This window comes from Nyctereutes procyonoides, unplaced genomic scaffold (genome assembly GCF_905146905.1).
Source record: "Nyctereutes procyonoides isolate TBG_1078 unplaced genomic scaffold, NYPRO_anot_genome, whole genome shotgun sequence".
Lineage (NCBI taxonomy): Eukaryota > Metazoa > Chordata > Mammalia > Carnivora > Canidae > Nyctereutes > Nyctereutes procyonoides.
Genome location: NW_026575121.1, coordinates 1,467,646 through 1,488,481, shown reverse-complemented (window position 1 = coordinate 1,488,481; position 20,836 = coordinate 1,467,646). Strand labels below are relative to the sequence as shown.

At 41.1% G+C, this 20,836-nt stretch overlaps 1 long non-coding RNA gene across 1 annotated transcript in view; it reads left to right on the top strand.

The window, feature by feature from the left end:
* LOC129516527 (uncharacterized) overlaps positions 1-20,836 on the top strand; it is a 138,720-nt gene that overhangs the window by 112,864 nt on the left and 5,020 nt on the right. Inside the window, exon 4 of the long non-coding RNA XR_008665784.1 lies at positions 19,881-20,045. This is a non-coding gene — a long non-coding RNA (uncharacterized LOC129516527). The remainder of the gene's footprint in view (positions 1-19,880; positions 20,046-20,836) is intronic.

Sequence of the window (20,836 nt, the reverse complement as noted above, 5' to 3'; positions counted from 1 at the left end):
AGGGAGAGAGAGAGAGGCATAGACACAGGCGGAGGGAGAAGCAGGCTCCATGCACCGGGAGCCCGACGTGGGATTCGATCCCGGGTCTCCAGGATCGTGCCCTGGGCCAAAGGCAGGCGCCAAACCGCTGCGCCACCCAGGGATCCCTACACCCATATTCATAGCAGCATCACTCACAATAGCTAAAAGATGGAAGCAACCCAAATGTCCGTCAATAGATGAACATAGAAACAAAATGTAGTACATACAACGGAATATTTTTCAGCCTTATAAAGGAAGGAAATTCTGACACACGGATGAATCTTGAGGACTTTATGCTAACTGAAAGAAGCCACTCACAAAAAAGACAAATACTGTATGATTCCACTTGTCTGAGATGTGTAGGGTAGTCAGATCCATAGAGATAGAAAGTAGAATGGCGAGTGTCAGGGGCTGGAGGAAGGGAGAGTGGGGGGTTGTGGATATCAAGTTTCAGTTGGGGAGATGACAAGAGTCCCATGGATGGATGGGGGTGATGGCTGCCCAACAATGTGAATGTACTTAATATACTGCACTGTACACTTAAAAATGGTTAAAATGGTAAGTTTTATGTTGTGTTCTGTATTTTACCACAATTAAAAAAAAAAATCCCTGCCCTTGCAGGGTTCGTACTATAGTTGGTGGAGATGGACAATGAACAATAAACAGATTAAAATGTCTATTATAAACTTTTGTCAGAAGGAGATGAGCTATGTAGAGGAAACCAGAGAAAGTCAAAGAGCAGATTGAGAGGGCTGGGGGCAGGGAGAGACTATTTTCAGTTTTTTAAAAAGGTGGTTCGTCCTATGGTCGTCTTCAGCCGATGTTAGGACATTGTCCGAGAATGTGTCAGCCCTGAAACTGTGATACCTCCCTTGACATCCTAGAAATTTCTGGCTTGTTGGAGTCCTACGTGGAATTGAGTGGGAATTTCAAGTTTTTCCGGAATGACTTTCAGACACCATCGTGAGGCCAGTGGCTTTTCACATGGAAATACCCAGAAGGGCTTGTTTTCAAATATGTGAGGGACATATTCAGGAGGGGCGTGTACCTTAGGAAATAAAAAACAGTAAGTGGAAGAGGTAGGAACAGAGGCTAAGAACTTGGCAGAGTGGGTGGTTTTAGGCAGGGCAACAGGCTTTAAAATTGGTAGGCTAGGGGCGTCGGGGGGGCTCGGTTGGTTAAGAGTGGACTCTGGGTTGCAGCTCACGTCATGGTCTGAAAATGAGCCCCAGCATCAGATGGGCGGCTCCTCAGAGTGTGGTCTTCAGACTGGCATCTGTCCGGGGACCCCTCATTGGCTGGTGGCATTATAGGTACAGAACGTGAGAGGGGGCATTTAGAAACTTATTTTATTTTATTTTATTTTATTTTATTTTTATTTTATTTTTTTTTAGCATTTAGAAACTTTTAAAGTGAGGTGGCTGGTGGCTCGGTTGGGTGTCTGCCTTCAGCTCGGGTTATGATCTCGGGGGCCTGGGATAGAGCCTCACGTTGGGCTCTATGCTTGGCAGGGAGTCTGCTTGTCTTTCCCTCTGCTCATGCTCTCTGTCTCTCTCTCTCTCTCTCTCCAATCAATCAATCAATCAATCAATCTTTTTTTTTTTTAAGCTGGTAGGTTAGATGTTGGTAGGCACAGGATTTTTATGGCTGGCTCTCTTTTACCGCATCCAATGACTCCTTCTTCAAGTGTTGTGAGGGCCACTTCTGCATGTGCCCCTGGGCTGGGTGCTGGGGCTCAGGATAGACAGTAGCTCTCTTCAGGGAAGTCCATACTCTACGAGAAGCCCAAAACGCATGCCCTTTGCAAAAACTTGAATAACAATGGCATATAGTTTATGATAAAATACCCAGATGAGTGATGGAGAAAATAAATGCTGTAGGTGAGAACGACAGTCAAAATATTTAGCAGCTGGCATTAGGGATTAGAATGGATGCAACTCGATCAGAACATGCTCTGGGAGTGAACGGTCTGTACCTCACGACCACGAATATCGGTTCTGGTTCTGGGAGCTTCGAGGAGCGAAGGGCCCTGGGGACTGGGGCCACTGCAGGACCCTTCAGGGAGGAGATGGAGCTTGGAATGAGCCTGGAGGGTGGAAAGGGAGAGAGGAGCAGGAGTCATTAAGTTTGTTTCATGATGTAAGTGGGATTCTTGGAAGATTATTCTGACAGCTGGTGTGGGATGCAGGGGAGCAGCAGGAAGGAAGGAGGAAAACCGGTGAGGCCGTCCTAGGAACTGAGGTGGGAGATGGGGAGTGGAGGACGGGATATTGGGAAGAAAGGGAGCGCCGAGGGCAGAGGCTGAGTGACTCCATCCCATACGACCAAGGGCCAGAGCGTTTCTTTCTTAACATGAATTGTTGAGATGTGACTGGGAAATGTAACAAATGCATAAAAAGGTGTGAACTTAAGTTGCTGACGATGCTCCCATTCCCTTCCCCGAACTTCCCCGCTTATGACCCAACAAGGGAGTTGGAAAACAATATTTGTGGAGATGGCTTGCAGAATAGAGCTGGGGCGCCCAGCGGGGTGACCTTGCCATCAGGGATTACCCCGGGGCCTGCGGTATTTGAGGGCACACAGGTGGCACCTCAAAGTCCGCCTTGGTTTACATCTGGAAGAACATTATAGATTCTTTGAAGCCCCCAAGTTCTGGAAATGCTATCCTGGGAGGTCTCACCTTAGGACTGGGTCTGGGGATCCAGGACCACGGGAGGTTCCCCGACCTGCTGTTCCAGCAAAGCCCAAACTAATCTTGTTAGCAGTGGCCTTTGGGCCCGCAGCTCTCCAGCTCTCCACCGAGGCAAGCCGTGTAGGAATTCAGGGGGCTCCGAGGACGTAGGGTTTCCCTCCTGCAGTTTTAAAGTTTTAATTTGAGGGCTAATCACTCCAGGCAAGGAGTGATGTCTGCACAGACACCTTTGGAAAGAGGAAGAGGAAGATATCGGACTAGATGGGTTTCAGTTTGCAGAGGACGACTTCAAGAGGATGAGGGGTAAGAGGAAGTAGCAGGTGGACGACCCGGCAAGCCAGTAGGATCTCAGGAGCTTTAGCTAAGATGACTTCACGAAGCCACTGCACGCGTGACGTCAATCAGAAATACATGTGGGTTACTGCGCTTCCGGAGTCTAGGGTGGAACCTAAGAGCCATCACGTTTTATTAGGATGTACAGTAGAGTCGGGTAGGTCACGTGGGGTCGGCAGCTCTCAGGGGATGGACCGCTGGGCAGAAAAGATGGGAGTGGGAGGGTGAAGGGGGCTGTGAGCTACGGAGAGTGACTGAAGCAGGCCAGAGGGGGAGCGCCTGGGTGGCTCAGATGGTCCAGCACCTGCCTTCCGCTCAGGTCATCATCTCCAGGTCCTGGGATCGAGCCCCACGTCGGGCTCCCTGCTCAGCAGGAGGTCTGCCTCTCCCTCTCCCTCTCTCTCTCCCCCTGCTTGTTCTGTCATTCTCTCAAATAAATGAATAAAAAAATCTTAAAAAAGAAAAAAGAAAGAGGCCCAATGCAGGCAGGAGGGGAGGTTTCCGAGCGTGAGGATGGCGTTGAATGATCAGGTGGCATGAGGCCCTGGGGAGAAGCGCAGATGGATGCGAGCCCTGATGGACGGACAGGCGGGGGCCCCAGAGACGAAGCAGGTGCCACATAGTAGGTACTGGGTATAAAAGAGGAATAATGAATAAATAAATAAAATCGTAAGAAAAAAGGGGGATCCCTGGGTGGCTCAGCAGTTTGGCGCCTGCCTTTGGCTCAGGCCATGATCCTGGAGACTGGGGATCGAGTCCCACATTGGGCTCCCTGCATGGAGCCTGCTACTCCCTCTCCCTCTGCCTTTCTCTCTCTGTCTTTCATGAATAAATAAATAAAATCTTAAAAAAAGAAAAAAAAGAGGAATAAGACAGTTCGGGCACCGAGAAACAGGCGAGCCCACGAACGATTTGCACAGACTATTTTTAGTTGGAGTAATTTATACAAACTCAGAATGAAGAGGAGTCATAACCACGAACACCCGCTGGACGCTTTGGTGCCAGACACAGTGCTGAGTGCTTTGTGCACGTCGCTCCCGCCGTGCTCCAGAGGAAGAACCAGGCCGCCCGGCAGAGCAAGGGACTCGCCGTCGCGGGTGGTGGCAGAGCCAGTAGCGGGACACGCTCCCCACGCGTTCCAGGATTGTTAATTGTTGATGAGCCGTGACTTCAGGCTGCTGGTGCTCCTTGCCTTCCCTTCCCGGAGAAATAAATTTGGGGGCTAGGAGCTGGATTTTTAAAATTCGTACTAAAAAGTTCTGAAAAAGAAGAGCAATCAACATGGACTAGACCTACCAGACGTGAAAGCATTGCATGAAGCTATGGTAAGAATCTGGATGCTGGGATGCTGGTTCTACGGATGAAGAAATGAGTGACACAGAATGGGGGGGACATATGGAAATGTATAATGGGACCGTGGCGTGGGATAAGGCTATGGTATGCACATGACGTCCGATGGAAACACCGTTTATTCTGTAAAAGGCAATGAGAGAACGGGGTAGCTATTTGTAGACACACGCACACAACACACAGTCTATTTTGTGCATCAAATGCATCCAAGACTTAAATATAAGATAGTCACACAGCACTATAGGGAAACATGGCAACATTTTACAATGATTTACCACAGGAAGGGGTTTCTAAGCATGAAACATTCCTCTGAAGCTGTTAAAGGAAAGGTTAATAAAATGAACAACATAAAATATATTTTTTAAAGATTTTATTTATTTATTCATGAGAGACACACAGAGAGAGGCAGAGACACAGGCAGAGGGAGAAGCAGGGTCCATGCACCGGGAGCCCGACGTGGGACTCGATCCTGGGATTTCAGGATCACGCCCTGGGCCAAAGGCAGACGCTCAACTGCTGAGCCACCCGGGCGTCCCCATAAAAATATTTTTAATCATTAAAACACCATAAAAAAGTCAAAAGACAAACAACAAACCGGCAAACGTATTTGCAATGCACGACCTAGACAAAATGTTTTTATTTCGTTCTTATATGATGGCACAAGATATTTATGTGTTTAGAGTCAAAGGAGTTTTTAAAATGAAACTTTTAGTTTTTTAAAAAAGGTTTTATTTATTTGAGAGAGAGCGAGAGAGAGCACGCACCGGAAAGCACAGAAGAGCCGGGGGAGAGGCGGGGTGGGGTGGGGCGGGGTGAGGGAGGACAAGCAGACTCCACGCTGAGCAAAGAGCCCGACACCGGGCTTGATCTCATGACCCTGAGACCATGACCTGAACTAAAAGCAAGAGTCAGACGCTTAACTGAGCCACCCGGGCACCCCAAAATTAACCTTTTATTTTAAGATAATTGTCTGCTGTCATCACAACCTTGTTCCAAGCATATTGTTCCAAAGAGTAAGATTTCATTCCTTTCATGGCTAAATAATATTCATATGTATATTCATATTCATATTCACAAATATCTGAATATTCATATATGTGAATATTATTTATTATTATTATTTACATATATGTATATATTGCATCTTCTTAATCGGTTCGTCAAATTAATAGACACGTTACTTGCACAATTTAGCTGTTGTAAACAATGCAACAAACAAAGGGGTGCATGTGTACCTTTGAATTAGTGTTTTTTGTGTCTCTTTGGGTAAATGCCCCATAGTGTGATCACTGGATCATAGGGTTGTACTATTTTTGAGTTTTCGAGGACCCTCCCCACCTCCTTCCGCAGCGGCTGCACCAGTCTGCATCCCCACCAACAGTGCACGAGGGGTCCTATTTCTCCGCGTCCTGGCCGGCATGTACCGTTTCTTGTGTTTTGGCTGCTATAGCCGTTCTGACAGGTGTCAGGTGGTACCTCACTGTGGGTTTGATTAGCGTTTCCTTGACAATGAGTGCTGTTGAGCATCTTTTCGTCTGTCTGTTAGTCATTTATATATCCTCTTTGGAGAAATTGTCTTTCTGTGTCTTCTATTTATTTTTAAATTGGATTATTTGTGGGTTTTTTCAGTGTTGGGTTGTATAAGTTCTTTATATATTTTGGAACCTAACCCTTTATCAGATATGTCGTTTGCAAATTTCTTCTCCCACTCAAGGTCATCTTTTAGTTTTATTGTTTTTTTTTCTCTATGCTGTGCTGAAGCCTTTATTTTGATATACTCCCCTCCTCCAATTTTTTTTTTATGCTTTTGTTTCCCTTGACTCAGGAGATATATCTAGAAAGATGTTATGGCCGATGTTAGAGAAATTATTGCTTGTGCTCTCTTCTAGGATTTTTATGGTTTCAGTTTAGGTCCTTAATCCATTCTGAGTTTGTTTTTGTGTATGGACTGGTCCAGGGGTGCCCAGACAGTGCAACTGTGGTTGGGTGTCCGACTCTTGATTTCCGTCCAGGTTGTGACCTCAGGGTCATGGAATCGAGCCTCATATTGGGTTCCCTGCTCAGCATGGAGTCTGTTTGGGATTCTCTTTCCCTCTCTGCCCCTCCCACTTGTGCTCTCTCTAAAATAAATACATAAATACTAAAAAAAAGCGGCCTAGTTTCATTCTTCCATGTAGCTGTCCAGTTTTTCCAAAACCATGCTTGCATCCTGAGACTCAATTGCAATTGATCATAGTGAATGATTTTTAAAAAATATATTGTTGGATTCAGTTTGCTAATATTTTCTTGAGGATTTTTGCATCTATGTTAATCAGGGATATCGGCCTCTAGTTCTCTTTTTTGTTACGTCTTTTTCTGGTATTGAAATCAGGGTAATGCTGGCCTCATAGAATAAAATTGGAAGTTTTCCTTCCTCTTCTATTTTTTGGATTTGTTTGAGAAGAATAGGTATTAACTCTTCTTTAAATGTTTTGTAGAATTCACCCTGTGAAGTTGTCGTGTCCTGGACTTTTGTTTGTTGGGAGTTTTTTGATTAATTTCAATTTCATTGGTGGTAATTGGTCTGCTCAAATGTTCAATTTCTTCCTGTCTCAGGTTTGGTAGGCTACGTGTTTCTAGGAATGTATCCATTTCTTTTAGGTTGTCCAGTTGGTTGGCATGTCATTTTTCCTAATATTCTCACACAATCCTTATTATTTTGGTGGTGTTGGTTGTTATTTCTTCTCTTTAATTTCTGAGTTTGCTTATTTGAGCCCCCTACCTCCCTGAGGAGCCTGGCTAGAGGCTCACCAATTTTGTTGATCTTTTTACTAAACTAGCTCCTGGTTTCATCGATCTGTTCTATTGATCTTTTGAGTTTCTATATCTCTTATTTCTACTCTAGCCTTTATTATTTTCCATCCTTCTGTTGGTTTGGGGCTTTGTTTATTCTTTTTCTAGTTTCTTTAGGTGTAAGGCTAAGTTGTTTATTTGACATTTTTTCCTTGCTGTTTGAGGTAGCCATGTGTTTTCATTTTCATTTATCTCCATGTGTTTTTTTTTTTTTTTTTTTTTTACTTTCTCTGATTTCTTGGTTGACCCATCCCGTGTTTAGTATCATGTTATTTAACCTTGGTGTATTTGTGCTCTTTCCAGATTTTTTTCAAATGGTTGATTTCTAGTTTCATAGTGTTGTGGTCAGAAAAGGTGCATGGCATAATGTCAATCTTTTTGAAATTATTGAGTCTTGTTTTGTGGCCTAATATGCGATGTATTCTGGAGAATGGTCTGTGTGCACTTGAAAAGAATATGTATTTTGCTGTTTTAGGGTGGAATATTCTGAATATATCTGCTACATTAATCTGGTCCAGTGTATCTTTTAAAACCACTGTTTCCTTGTTGATTTTCTGTTTAGATGATCTGTTCATTGATGTAAGTGGGTATTAAAGTCCCCTAAATTGTGTTATCATTGATACATACCCTCTGGAAGTTCCTTTATATTTGTTATATAAGTAGTTTTATGTATTTGGGTGCACCCGTGTTGGATGCATAAATATTTACAATTATTATATGTTCTTGTTGGATTTTCCCCTTTATTGTTATGTAGTGTTCTTGTTTGTCTCTTGTTAGTCTTTGTTTTAGAGTCAGTTTTGTCTGATCTAAGTATTGCTACCCTGGCTTTCTTTGACCTCCATTTGCATGCATTTCTCCATCCCCTCACTTTCAATCTGCATGTGTCTTTAGGTCTAAAGTGAATCTCCTGTAAGCAACATATAGATGGGTCTTGTTTTTTTATCCATTCCATCACACTATGTCTTTTTCTTTTTTTACTTTTGTAATATTCATTTTCATTTTCTTTTTTAATGTAAGCTCTACACCTAATATGGGGCTCAAACTCATGACCTGGAGATCAAGAGTCACCTGCTCTATAAACTGAGCCAGGTAGGCACCCCACTCTATGTCTTTTGTTTGGAGCATTTAGGAATTTTACATTCAAAGTGATTAGTTTTAATTTTTTATATTTTAAAGGTTTTTATTTATTTGAGAGAGAGAGCACACAATCAGTGGGGAGGAGCAGAGGGAGAAGAAGTAGCAGACTCCTCACTGAGCAGGAAGCCCAATATTAGGCTTGTTCCAAGAATTCTGAGATCATGACCTGAGCTAAAGGGAAATGCTTAACTGACTGAGCACTCAGGCACCCTTCAAAGTAATTATTGATAGTCATGTATTTATTGCCATTTTGTTATATTTTGTGTTTGTTTCTGTGAGTCTTCTGGTTCCTTTCTTGCCTTGCTCTCTTCTCAGCATAAGTTGGCTTTCTTTTTTTTTAAGATTTTATTTATTTATTCATGAGAGACAGAGAGAGGCAGAGACATAGGCAGAGGGAGAAGCAGGCTCCCTGCAAGAAGTTCAATGTGAGACTCGATCCTAGGACCCGGGGGTCAGGACCTGAGCCAAAGGGAGATGCTCAACCACTGAACCACCCAGGCGTCCCAAGTGGGTTTTTTTTTAGTACTTGGATTTCTTGCTCTTTACTGGTTTTTGATTTGTGATTACCATTAGGTTTGTATATAACCTCTTCTGTATGTAGCAATCTATCTTAAGTTGACGGCGCCTTACTTTTGAAGCCATTCTTTACTTCTCTCCTCACATTTTAGATATATGGTTTCATATGTTACTTTGCAATATTCTGTGAGCCCCTTGACTTGTTTTTATAGATATACTTATTTTTTCTCCTTTTGTGCTTCTTACTTTTCTTAATCTTATACATGGTCTTTCCTTTCTACTCACAGAGTCCACTTCACCATTTCTTATAGGACTGGTTTAATGGTAATGAACTCCTTTTTACTTTTGTTTCTCAGAGAAACTCTTTATCTCTTCTTTTCTGCATGAGAGCTTTGCTGGATAGAATGCTCTTGGCTGCAGGATTTTTCCTTTCAGCACTTTGAACAGATCATCTACCCCCTTCTGGCCTACAAAGTTTCTGCTGAGAAATCTACTGATAGCCTTATGGGGTTTCCTTTGTACGTAACTTTTCTTTTCTCTTGCTTGCTTATAAGACTCTTCTTTTTCTTTTTTATTACTGTTTTTTGCCATCTCGATTATAATATGTCTTGGTGTGGATCTGCTTTTGTTGATTTTTGTTGGGAGATCTCTGTGCCTCCTGAATCTGAACTTCTGTTTCTTTCTCCAAATTTAGGAAGTTTTCAGCAATTATTTCCTAAAATAAACTTGCTGCCCACCTTTCTCTCTCTCCTCCTTTTGGGATCCCTATCATGTGAATGTTATTATGCTGAATGGAGTCACGGAGTTCCCCAAGTTTATTCTCATTTTGCATAATATTTTTCTCTTACCTGCTCAGCTTAATTACTTTCCATTAATCTGTCCTCCAGATCACTGACTCCTTCTGCCTCACGTAGCCTGATATTTATTTCATCCAGTGTATTTTTAATTTCAATTATTGTTTTTTTCATCTCCATTTGTTTCTTTTTTTTATCTCTGTATAAGGGATGTCACTGATGTCTTCCACTCTTCTCTCAAGTCCAGTGAATATCTTTATGGTCATTACTTTAAATTCTCTATAAGGTATATTACTTATTACCATTTTGCTCGGATCTTTTGCCATGATTTTGTTCTATTCTTTTATTCAGGACATATTTCTCTATCTTCTTATCTTGCCTCTTTGTGTCTGTTTCTGTGTGTTAGTAGTCAGCTGGTCTCTTATTCTTGAAAGTAGTGTTCAGGGCATGCACTTTTAACAAAGTGGCACTGGTCCTTCTCCACAGAGGACACCTAGCTGGTGTTGAGACCAGGGTGGCTGGGGCCACTCTGCAAAGTGTGTACGAGTTGGGGATATAATTCCAACAAGGTGCACACCTTCTCCCTAGGAGGCAACCAGCCACCACTGATACAACTGTAGCCCCCAACATGTGAAGTCAGAAGGCATGGTGCCAGCAAAGCATTTGCAGGTCTAGGGGAGGGGACCCACAGTGCTGGTCTGAAGCAGGACTGGATAGAGGTGGCAGGATGTGGTGTAAGCAAGTTAGTGAATGCCAGGTGCTGTGCTGGTTCCCGCAGGTGGCCATGTGTTTATTCTGGGGGACAGGGGAGGGAAATGGTGACTGCCAGCTCTTTTGTTCCTAGAGATGTCCCTCAGTGAACTCTGAGATTAGTAAATAATTCTCCTATGTCCCAGGCATTTTTCCAACTGCTGCTTCTATGCTGTATCTCTGTGGCTATTTGCTCTCCTGTCTTTTTAAGGGCAGGGACTCAGCTTCCTATTTCCTCTGGGCTCTCCTAGAGCTAAGCCCACTGATTTTTAAAGCTCCAGGCTTTAAGTCCCTCTGGTTATAGAGTTCATGAAATTCAACCCATTGTTTTTCAAAGCCAAATGCTATGGGCATTCATCTTCCCTGTGCAGGCTCTGTGGTATGATTGTTTCAATCTCCTTTTCACCTACAACTCCCTCCCTCCAGAGGCCAGACCTGCAGGATGTAGCTCCTTACTGCATCTCAGCCCTTCCTACCCTCCTTGATGTGGCCTCTTCTCCACATTTAGTTGTGGAATTTGTTCTGCCTGTCTTTGGGTTATTCTGTGGGTTATTTACACTGATCTGAGTGCTACCTAGTTGTATTTGTGGGACAGGGTGTACCTAGGGTCCTCCTATTATGCCCTCTTCCCCAGAATTCTCTCATCTCTGGAGACATTTTTGGTTGTCATGACTGGTGAGGAGGATGCTACTATCATCTAGTGGGTAGAGGCCAAGGACTCTGCTGATATCCCATGAGACATGAGGACAACCCCTATGACACAGAATTATCTACCCCCAAATCAATAGTGCTAAGGTTTAGAAACCTTGGTTTAGGGGGCCTTGATTAAAAAATTTCAACTGGGCTACTCTGAAATGGTGGAATGCACTCATGTGTATTACCAGTGTTTCATAGCCTCGACTTTTTTCCTTCTGTAGCATGTGAGCTAAGATCTTCCGAAGTGCCAGCTGCTGAGGAAAGACTAATCAAACAAGAAGCTCTCATCAGCTTCCTTTTACCAAATTCTTTCTGCTGGTTAGAAAAAAAAAATGACTTTCTATATTTTAGCAAAAGCTCCATCTGTATTCGAACATGGTCTTTTGGTTTTAACAAATAATGTGCTTCAACAAATGGAAAAAGTACCATAAATGGCAACAGATGTAGCTTAGTGCTGACTTTAGAAGGTGGCAAGGCCTCCTATAGGACAAGTATTGCTACACACTTCCCACTCAGAGCCATCGAACAGAACGCTTACAAATTAGAAAGTAATGACCATTGATTTGCTTGTTATGATAAACCAGAAAAACAGGCTTCAGCTTATTGAATCTATTATTGAACCCTAATTAGCTGTGGTGTTTGGATATTCTGAGGCCTATGGTAAGATAAATAATATTTATGGTTTCTTCAATGTATCAAATCATTGTTTACGAAATGCAGTGTAGTATGAAATGCTCTCTTCTCTCCGAGTTTAGACCACAGAGTGACCAGGCGTTCATTCTGGGGTTGTGATTGAAACACTGGAGCCCAGCATGGGTAATCTTCACGTAGACACTCTAACCACAGATGTCAGAATGCTAAGCAGTGCCTCAGGCCCACGCAGACTCCTCGACGGGTTCTTAACCAATGCCCTTAACATCACTATGTGAGCTTTGGGTGGAATTGAGGAAGGGTAGCATTAAATACACTGAGTAATCTGAAAATGAAGGGTAGGGAATTAAAAGCGAGTTCATTTGGGTTCAAGGAAATTTTCTGAGGATGTCAGCGTTTTCTATTTTGGGGAAAAAAATGTCTTTTAAAACTTTTCTGTAGGAGAATTTGCTAAAATTTCGTCAGTCTATATGTGAACTGAAATGGTATGGAAAAAAATTTTAAACTATTAACCAAAAAAGTAAAGTATCAAAGACTCAAACTAAAATACCAGGACAATATATTAATGAATACAAATAAACTTGTTTCCTTATCTATCAAATAGGGAGAAATAGTCCCTTATCTGAAAGTCCTGGAGCTAGATGAGTTTCACAATTGGAGATTTTTAATATTTTAGAAAGCTAATAAAGTACAATATGTCATTTATTGTAAGAACCCTAAGAGGGATTCAGGACATTATTCTCTAATGAAACATATTAATATTTCTGTAGTGAAATGTGCACTGAGTGGTTTAAATAAAGACTACAAGTAGCTTCATATTAGATCAAGTCAGGTTTTGTTACCAAATGAGTTTGCTCTAGACTTATTAAAAACTTTGGGTTTCCAGAACTTTGAGATTTAGGAATTACAAATGAGGAGTTGGGTATCTGTATCTGTCTCAAAGAGGTATAATAAGAAGAAAATGCTATAGTGGATATGCTGTATAATGCTGTGTATAATAAGCATGCAATAATAGCAGTTATTAATATAGACAGAGCCATATGAAGTTTTTGTTTTTGTAGATAGAAAATAATCAGATGATTTAGTTAAAAATTATTAAACTATTGGAATTCTTTGGATTGGTATATATTTTGGCTCCATTTCCTTTCTTTTCCTCCTTCTTCCTTCCCTCTCTCTCAAGGGCTTACACCTTAAAACACTTACCTATAAAAAAGTGATGTGAGTGGTCATCTTTGACCTGGTTTGATTACTGAACAAGTTTGTTCAGCTTCATCTACTTATAGGTGGGTAGAAGGACTTTGCTTTAAAAAGATAAAAACAAAAACAAAAACAAAAATAGCAAAACAGGCAGCAAACATTTTACTTGTCTTATATTTCCATGCCCTTCTTTCTCAGCAAGACCTAAGTGTTCTAACCACAATGATTCTGGTGACTAGGAATTTTAGCCCTGGCAGTCTGGGCTGAGTCAGAGGGATCGGAGTTGGATCAGCACGGAGTCCAGGCCAAAGTCATGGTGAAGTGGCAAAAAAAAAAAAAAAGAAGAAAAAAGAAGAAGAAGAAAAGAAAAGAAAACAAGCAAAACACAAAGCAGCCAGCTGCTAACCACCTCAGAATTGCACCTAAATAACCTGCTGCTCGTAACTCCATTTCCTGGACCCCATTTCTCTGTATTCCTCTCTGACTGCAGACCCTCTCTCATTCTCTCAGATCAAACTAGATCTTAGATAATGTGATGGACCATCCACAGGGGCAGAAAACCCAACAAACTCATCAACTGCACTCTGTTTACAAGTTCGTTTCCAAGGCTGATTATTTATTTGTTTAATTAAGAAGTTCTGTATCCCTGAGAGGACCTTAGTAATTGAAAGCTGCTTTTATTCTGATATGCTTAATAACTCCTGATTTTTTTTAGTAGGAATGAATCTAGGTTTGTCAAATATTTTCATGGCGTTCTTGCTATTTTGTGTTCTTTTACTTAACTATTGTAAATATCTCCTTTTTATCACAATATATTTGATGGTTAATCCTTAATTTGTTGTCTGTACAAAGTTTATTTAATTCCCAATGTTAGACATTTTGGTTGTTTATTCTGTTGTTAGTATAAACACTTAGATGAGAAATAACTTTGTAGCTAAATATTTGCACACATATATGATAATCTCTCAGGATAAAGTTCTAGAAGTGGAGCTATTGGATCAAAATGTATGCAGTTTTAAGGATTTTGATCCTTAATGGATAAATTGACCTCCAGGGACTCTGTACTGATTTACACAACAATCGAGCAGTCTCTGTTAGTCAAGCTTTACTTTCTGTGGCTTCTCTTTCCAAGCTTTCCATAGCTTTTGGAACCAAATCGCTTGTCCTGAACTTTCAGTTCGAGCTCTGGCCACTTTGTCTCAGAATACTACTCCACTCTTCTCTTTCTTTCTGCCATTGGATCTCCTTCTATTGAATTGGTTACCAAGCAGTACAGGAGAAAAGTGTGCCTAGAGTTTTTTTGCACCCCATTCAGCCTTGGGGAGGCAGTAGTAGCAGCAATTTAAACTCAAGACTTGCAAGATTTGCTTCCATTGGGAAATGAAAGACCCACAAGGTTCAGGAGCCCATTAGTGGCAAGTAAATTAAGAGCATAAACCCAAAGAATTGCCTGCAGCTTGCAGCTTGGTATTACAGGGTTGCTTACGATTCATGTGATCTCTTGTTGCTGAAATGTGTTTAAAACACAATGACAACTCCAATTACATTCCTGATATACAAGCTGGGGCCAGCCACCTGTGGCCCTAGTCAACAATCAAAGATGGTTGTGACAAATGTTGCACGAGACGATAATAGCTTAGAGGGGAAGAAAAACATCAGCACTGTTTTGGTTTTGTTTCTTTAATTGTTTAGCTGTTCATCTCATGTGTTTTGGGGAGCAGGACCTGAGAATCCTACTTATGGGCTGTATGATTCTTTCTTTTGCCCTTGGTAGTCAAAAGGGCATTTGGGGAATTTTGTACTTGGCATTTCCAGTGTAGCAAGCAAAGACAGGCTGACAAAACAGTTATTTTTACTGCCTGTTTGCCTCTCTTGTAAGAACTTCTGAAAGGTCTGAGAAGTTTGAGGTTACCCATTAATTGTGTAGTTGGGCTTTTGCGAATTACCTGTTTTAGTTGTTTATGTTCTCTCTAACCAAAGTAGTCCATGCCATTGAGAATAAACTGTATTTTTCATACATTTACTTACTCACTTGCTCTTCCCTTGTTCAAAAAACATCTACTGAATCTCTATTATGCTGCATGTTTTGCATACATTTAAAAAATTTGTATATATTTTATTTAGGAATTTAAGACTCATCAAAAACAGGGGTTTGCAATTTTTAGATATTATTATGCCTGGTTTCATTACAACTTAATCTACTTCCTGGAAGCCTTCCAGACCTCTGCTCTTCTGCGTGGCATGGGAGGGTCGAGAGACTGCTCTCTAATTACGTAAAAAGGGATGAGGCATGGCAGAAAGATTGGAGCCTTACCCAGGGTTCCCAAGAAGGGTTTTCTGTGAGGTTGAGAGTGGGTCCTTGTGCTGTGACCTGTGACTCTGCTGTCACTAGCTGCCATGGTGTCTTGTACGTCCTGGGGCAGAGTTCTTATCTTCCCACTGCTGCCTCCCATACTGGGTCTCACCCCTTTTCAATTCCCCCAAAGTGCTGTTAAAACAAGACTGTTTGCATGAAGTAGATTTTCCTGAGAGTTTTGGGGCAATGCAGGATAATTACAGTGGAGTTTGCTAAACTTCAGGGTCTGAGGGAGTGCCCTCATTTCTAATTCCAACTAGAAGTTCATGGGCTTCCCCAAACTACCCTCAGTTTGGATAATTTGCTAGGAGGAGTCCCAGAACTCACTGAAAACTATACTCATGGTTTTTACAGGGAGAGGATACAAGTTAATATTAACCAATGAAAGAGACATGTAAGGCCGAGTCAAGGAGAGGTCCAGATGTGGAACTTCCAATTGTCCTTCTCTCTTGGGGTCATGGGTGACATTACCTCCTCCTGCCCATGATGTGTGACAGTGTTGAGAATATTGGTGACCAGGGAAGCTCACCAGTCTTTGGTGTCCAGAATTTTTTTAGGCGCTTGATCATACAATGTCCATGTGACTGACCTGTACTGTCCAGACCCTCTTGGAGATTCAAGCTAACACCTTTAGTCTCCATTTTTCTGAACATGGGATTTACATAACATGGCCCAAAGCCTCCATTATAAGTCACATTGTGAGACCAGTCAGTGGCCCAAGGCCTCAGGGCAAAGAAAGATATCCTAACATGTAAGACAATCCAGGGGTTTATGGATCACCTTCAAGTAGCCAAAGGGCAAAAAAGACAGACCTCTTTGTACGTAAGGTCAATTCTTAACCACATAATTATACTAACAGGAAATTTCTAGAAACTTACTGGTCATTCTTAATTTCACTGACTGGGTCATACTCCTTTTCTGTTATGTTTTTTGAGTTTCTTTCTTTAGATTTTCTTAATCTTTCCCTTTTACCTAATTTCTGGATGCATATGCTTCCTTTGTAAGGCTACCCTTAGAAATGCAAAATTCTCACTTTATAATGCAGAGCAATTCATCTTTCTTGGACTCGTCTTAGTACAACCAGACTGAGCCCAAGAGGCCTGCCTTGTTTTTGTCCTAAAGGCCCATCAAAATCCACAAAGTATTTTCTTCAATTAAAGAACCATCTGTTCTTAACTCAGGCTACTCCTTTAGAAGGCAAATACTGAGTGAGAGTAAGCATCAACCACAGATTTCTATACCTAATGAAACTATTTGCACAAATGAAGATAAAGACTGTTTCAAACAAAAGCTGAAAGACATCCACTATCAAAAGTTCCTTCCTAAAAGAACTTTCAGAGGATATACTTCAGGAAGAAGAGAAATGGTCCCAGGAGGGACATCTGAGATACATGAGAAAAGTGGAGGGAACAAATAATCAACAAACAAAAAAGTAAATGTGTGGGTAGATATTTTAAAAATTGTAGCTGCAGTTGTTTTTTGTTTAAAATAAGGGTTTTCCCCCATTGCATGTACTACTTTTATGATTACATTACTTTTATAACCATCCGTGACCTTTTCCTGATATTGCTCACAGTCACTTTTCCTTAGAAAAGAAAGAAAAAAGAAAGAAAAAAAAATTTTCAAAGAATCTGGCCCTTTTACTTTAGTTGTCAAATCAAGTGTTTCTTATTTTTCAGCTTAAGTAAGGAGACAAACCGGTCTTTTATGGATTTCATAGCAATGATAGAATGGTACAAATCAGAGATTATTAAAGTTGAACAGAAATGAGTCAAAAAAAATCCATGTCCAACTGGGACATTCTGTTAAATATTTCTCGTCAGTGATTCCTCGTGTAACTGCTTAAATTTTAAGTTCAAGAGAACTAGTATGGATGGTAAACTTCTCTGCATAGTGTTGTTTAGTAAATGAACAAATAAGATCACAGAGATCAGGCTCTATGTAGAATTTAGTGTTTTAGAGTCCTAAGAACACTCAGAGCCTTTCAGGCCCAGGTAGAAAAAAATAGAAAATCGGGAAAGTATGATAGAGCAGTTATGATCTGACGTAGCGATGGGACCATTCTAGAGCTCTGATGGGTAGAGGGCTGCAGAGCATTTCCAACTGGCAAAGCTGACCCGTGCTGCTTCTCCAACCAGTGCTCTTCCACTGGGGAACTTTAGCGAAAGCCTCTTTCATTTCAGTGCATGTTGCTCATTGCTGCCAGCAACAGTGGTGCAGCTCTTTTCGTTGCCCTTGTAATACTTTGTTCTTCCAGGAGATTTTGTTGTCAGGTAACCATCATATCTGGACAAAAGCAATTGGGAAAATTTGAAGCCAGGGCCAATTCACTTAAGATTGTTATTGTTGTTTTAAAACAAGCGGTCAGCCTTGCAAGTTTATGGATTGGTGTCCAAAGCCTGTGCTCTGTGATGGCTCTTTCTTGACAGGTTAGCAATGGAGAGACAAAGGCCACGCCGTAGGAAGGAAGAGTGGTAGGCATGTTGAGAGGTTGAGGGGTCTGTGCGTGTGTGTGTTGTGGGGTGGGTGGGTATCGTTGGAGAAAGATGACCACATGTAGGAGAGAAGAGACTGGTCACCATACTTTTATACTTGAAAGAAATTTCAGAATCTCTGTAGAGATTTTCTTTTGCTGTGCATGGACATAACTGGGAAAACCTCAAAAAGTTGAGTGCTTTAGACCTCCAAATTTCATTTTCGCCAAGAGAATGCCTATCTGGCTATGGCAAGCAGCCCCTGGGTGTGCAGAAGTGTGGATGTATGTCCTTCTTCTCTTGGACCTGGAATGGGCCCTGAGCACGGGCATGTCTGCAATTGTGGATGAGTGGTGCAGGGTTTGCGCCAGTGTGGGAGACCTTCGTGAGTGACCCAATCTCTGTCATTTCTAAAATGTTCGTATAGACTCTGTGTCCTTTGCTTTAAAACAGCTGCTGTTGGGATGCCTGGGTGGCTCAGCGGATGAGCGTCTGCCTTCAGCTCAGGTCATGATCCCGGGGTCCTGGGATTGAGTCCTGATGGGAGCCTGCTTTTCCCTCTGTCTGTGTCTCTGCCTCTCTATGTCTCTCATGAATAAATAAATAAAATCTAAAATTAATAATAATAATAATAATAATAATAAACAAAGAAACCCAGCTGCTGTCATTTGTCAGCAGTGCTGTCTCTCTACTGGTGCAAGTCTTAGGCCTGTCCACCACTTCCTCAAAAGCTTTTTTTTTTTCTTTATAAATTGAAATATAATTGACATTCCTGGGGTGATTTTCCAGGCCACTTGCATTGTCTCATTTTGGGAGACAAACTTGTGAGTTGTGTGGTCAAACTGAGCTGTTATTACTGACTTAGGGGTCTTTTATTTAGTTAGTCTCTATTTGAAAATGGAGATTGCAGAGGTCTTTTTTCTCGTTTGGTGTTATAAACACACACAGGTGAGGAAAAACAGAGGAAAGCAGTCTTTTGGAACTTACACAGCGTGCACAGATTCCTAAAACATCAGCCAATCTGACTGACCGAGCATAACCAATAGAACACCAGGAGACTGGGATCCCTGGGTGGCGCAGCGGTTTGGCGCCTGCCTTTGGCCCAGGGTGCGATCCTGGAGACCCGGGATCGAGTCCCACGTCGGGCTCCCGGTGCATGGAGCCTGCTTCTCCCTCTGCCTGTGTCTCTGCCTCTCTCTCTCTCTCTCTCTGTGTGACTATCATAAATTAAAAAAAAAAAAAAAAAGAACACCAGGAGACCTAATTAAAGAAATGAATAAATGAGTAAATAATGCAATATGAATCTCAGAATATTTAGTGACTTCTGGAATTTAAAGATATCTTAGCAATAGTTTTATCTTACTAATTGTCTTAAAGATAAGAAAACAATGAAGATATCTCCTCACAAATTGCTGTTTTCTAGGTTGGGGAGCATTGCTAGATTGTCTGGGAAACTGGCCTTTAATCTAGGACCTCGGACTCTAAGAGATCTGGGTTTGGTTAAGAGCCTTCAGCTTTGTGCTCCTGTTTTGGGGACATCTTTGTTTGGCATCATTAATGATGTCATTCTCCTCAGGGAAGAACTTTTCCAGGTTCTCTGCCCAAATGATCCCCTTTAAAATGTACCTTCTACTCTCTGTAGCTTTGTCCCTATGATATTCCTACATATCTAACTTTTTATATAATTAAAACACTGTTAAGTGTGTTTTTGCATTAAGACTGATTTGTTATGATGATTTAAGTCCCTCTTCATTTTTTCCTTTAGAATTCTTGCCCAGTATAGTGTTCTCTTCTCTTTGTTTTTTTTTTTTTCACCTATACTTCAGGTTTCTTGTCATAAGTTTAATTTTTCAATATCTTTTTTTGTGGCGATGATGATGATAATGATAGAAAACAGTTACATAGCAATGACTACGTACTGATCACCGTTCTAGGACCTATTGTTACTCCACATTTATATATGTACGTGTATTCAAATATTTTCTTTTGATTAAAATAGATTTTAATTCTGATTTTTACCCAGTTTTGCACCTTAAGTTTCAAATTTATCATTTTTTAAAACATTTATTTATGTATTTTAGAGCGAGAATGCATGCAAAGAGGAGGGGCAGAGGAAGAGGCAGAGAGAATCTCAAGTCGACTGTGCGCTGAGTGCAGAGCCCGAAGTGGGACTTGATCTCAGCGCCCTGAGATCACGACCTGAGCAGAAACCAAGAGTTGGATGCTCAACCGACTGTACCACCCAGGTGCCCTCAAATTTATCATTCTTAAAGTTTTATTGCTAAAATTTTTTCTAGCTTAAGCTCAACTATCCAGTACTTTCTGTTTTCCTCTAATTTTTGTATTTTACTTGCTTACTTATATTTAATAACTATTTTTTGCTGCCTTCAATCAAATATTATTTGTATATTTTAATCCATCTTTTAAAAATTCTTCCTTTCAAACAAGAGATCGAGAAAAAATTAGACAATAGCAAGAGGATATATTTAGACAAATGCAAGAAAGAGCCAACATCACGGAGGGGAAAAATAATGAGAGTGTGTCCCAGATTAAATAAAAGATATCAAAAAGAATTAACCATATGTCACTGGTGAGCCTTGATTAGATGCTGGTTCTAAAACAAAACAAAACAAAACAGTTAGCAAAGGCATGCTTAGGACAGTTGTGGAAACTTGAACATGGGCTGGAATAATTGTTGATCTTCTTAGGTGTGATAATGGTAAGAGGGTTGTGGCAGAGAATATCCTGGGGGCGACTATCCCTTAGGCCATACATGAGAGAGATGGGTCAAGCAAGTTTCACAAAATGACAATGATTCTTGAATCTAAAGAAAAGATAAAAAGGTATTGACTTTACTATTCTTCAGCTTTCCTGTAGATTAGGAAACTTCCCTGATAAAGGTGAGAAAATACAAACAGAACCAAACGCAGACAGAAAAATTCTTCTACCTTTATTATCTCTCATTTTTTAATTTTTTTATCTCTTATTTTTGTTCATAATTTGAGTATTATTTTTATTTACATTATTATCTGGCTTC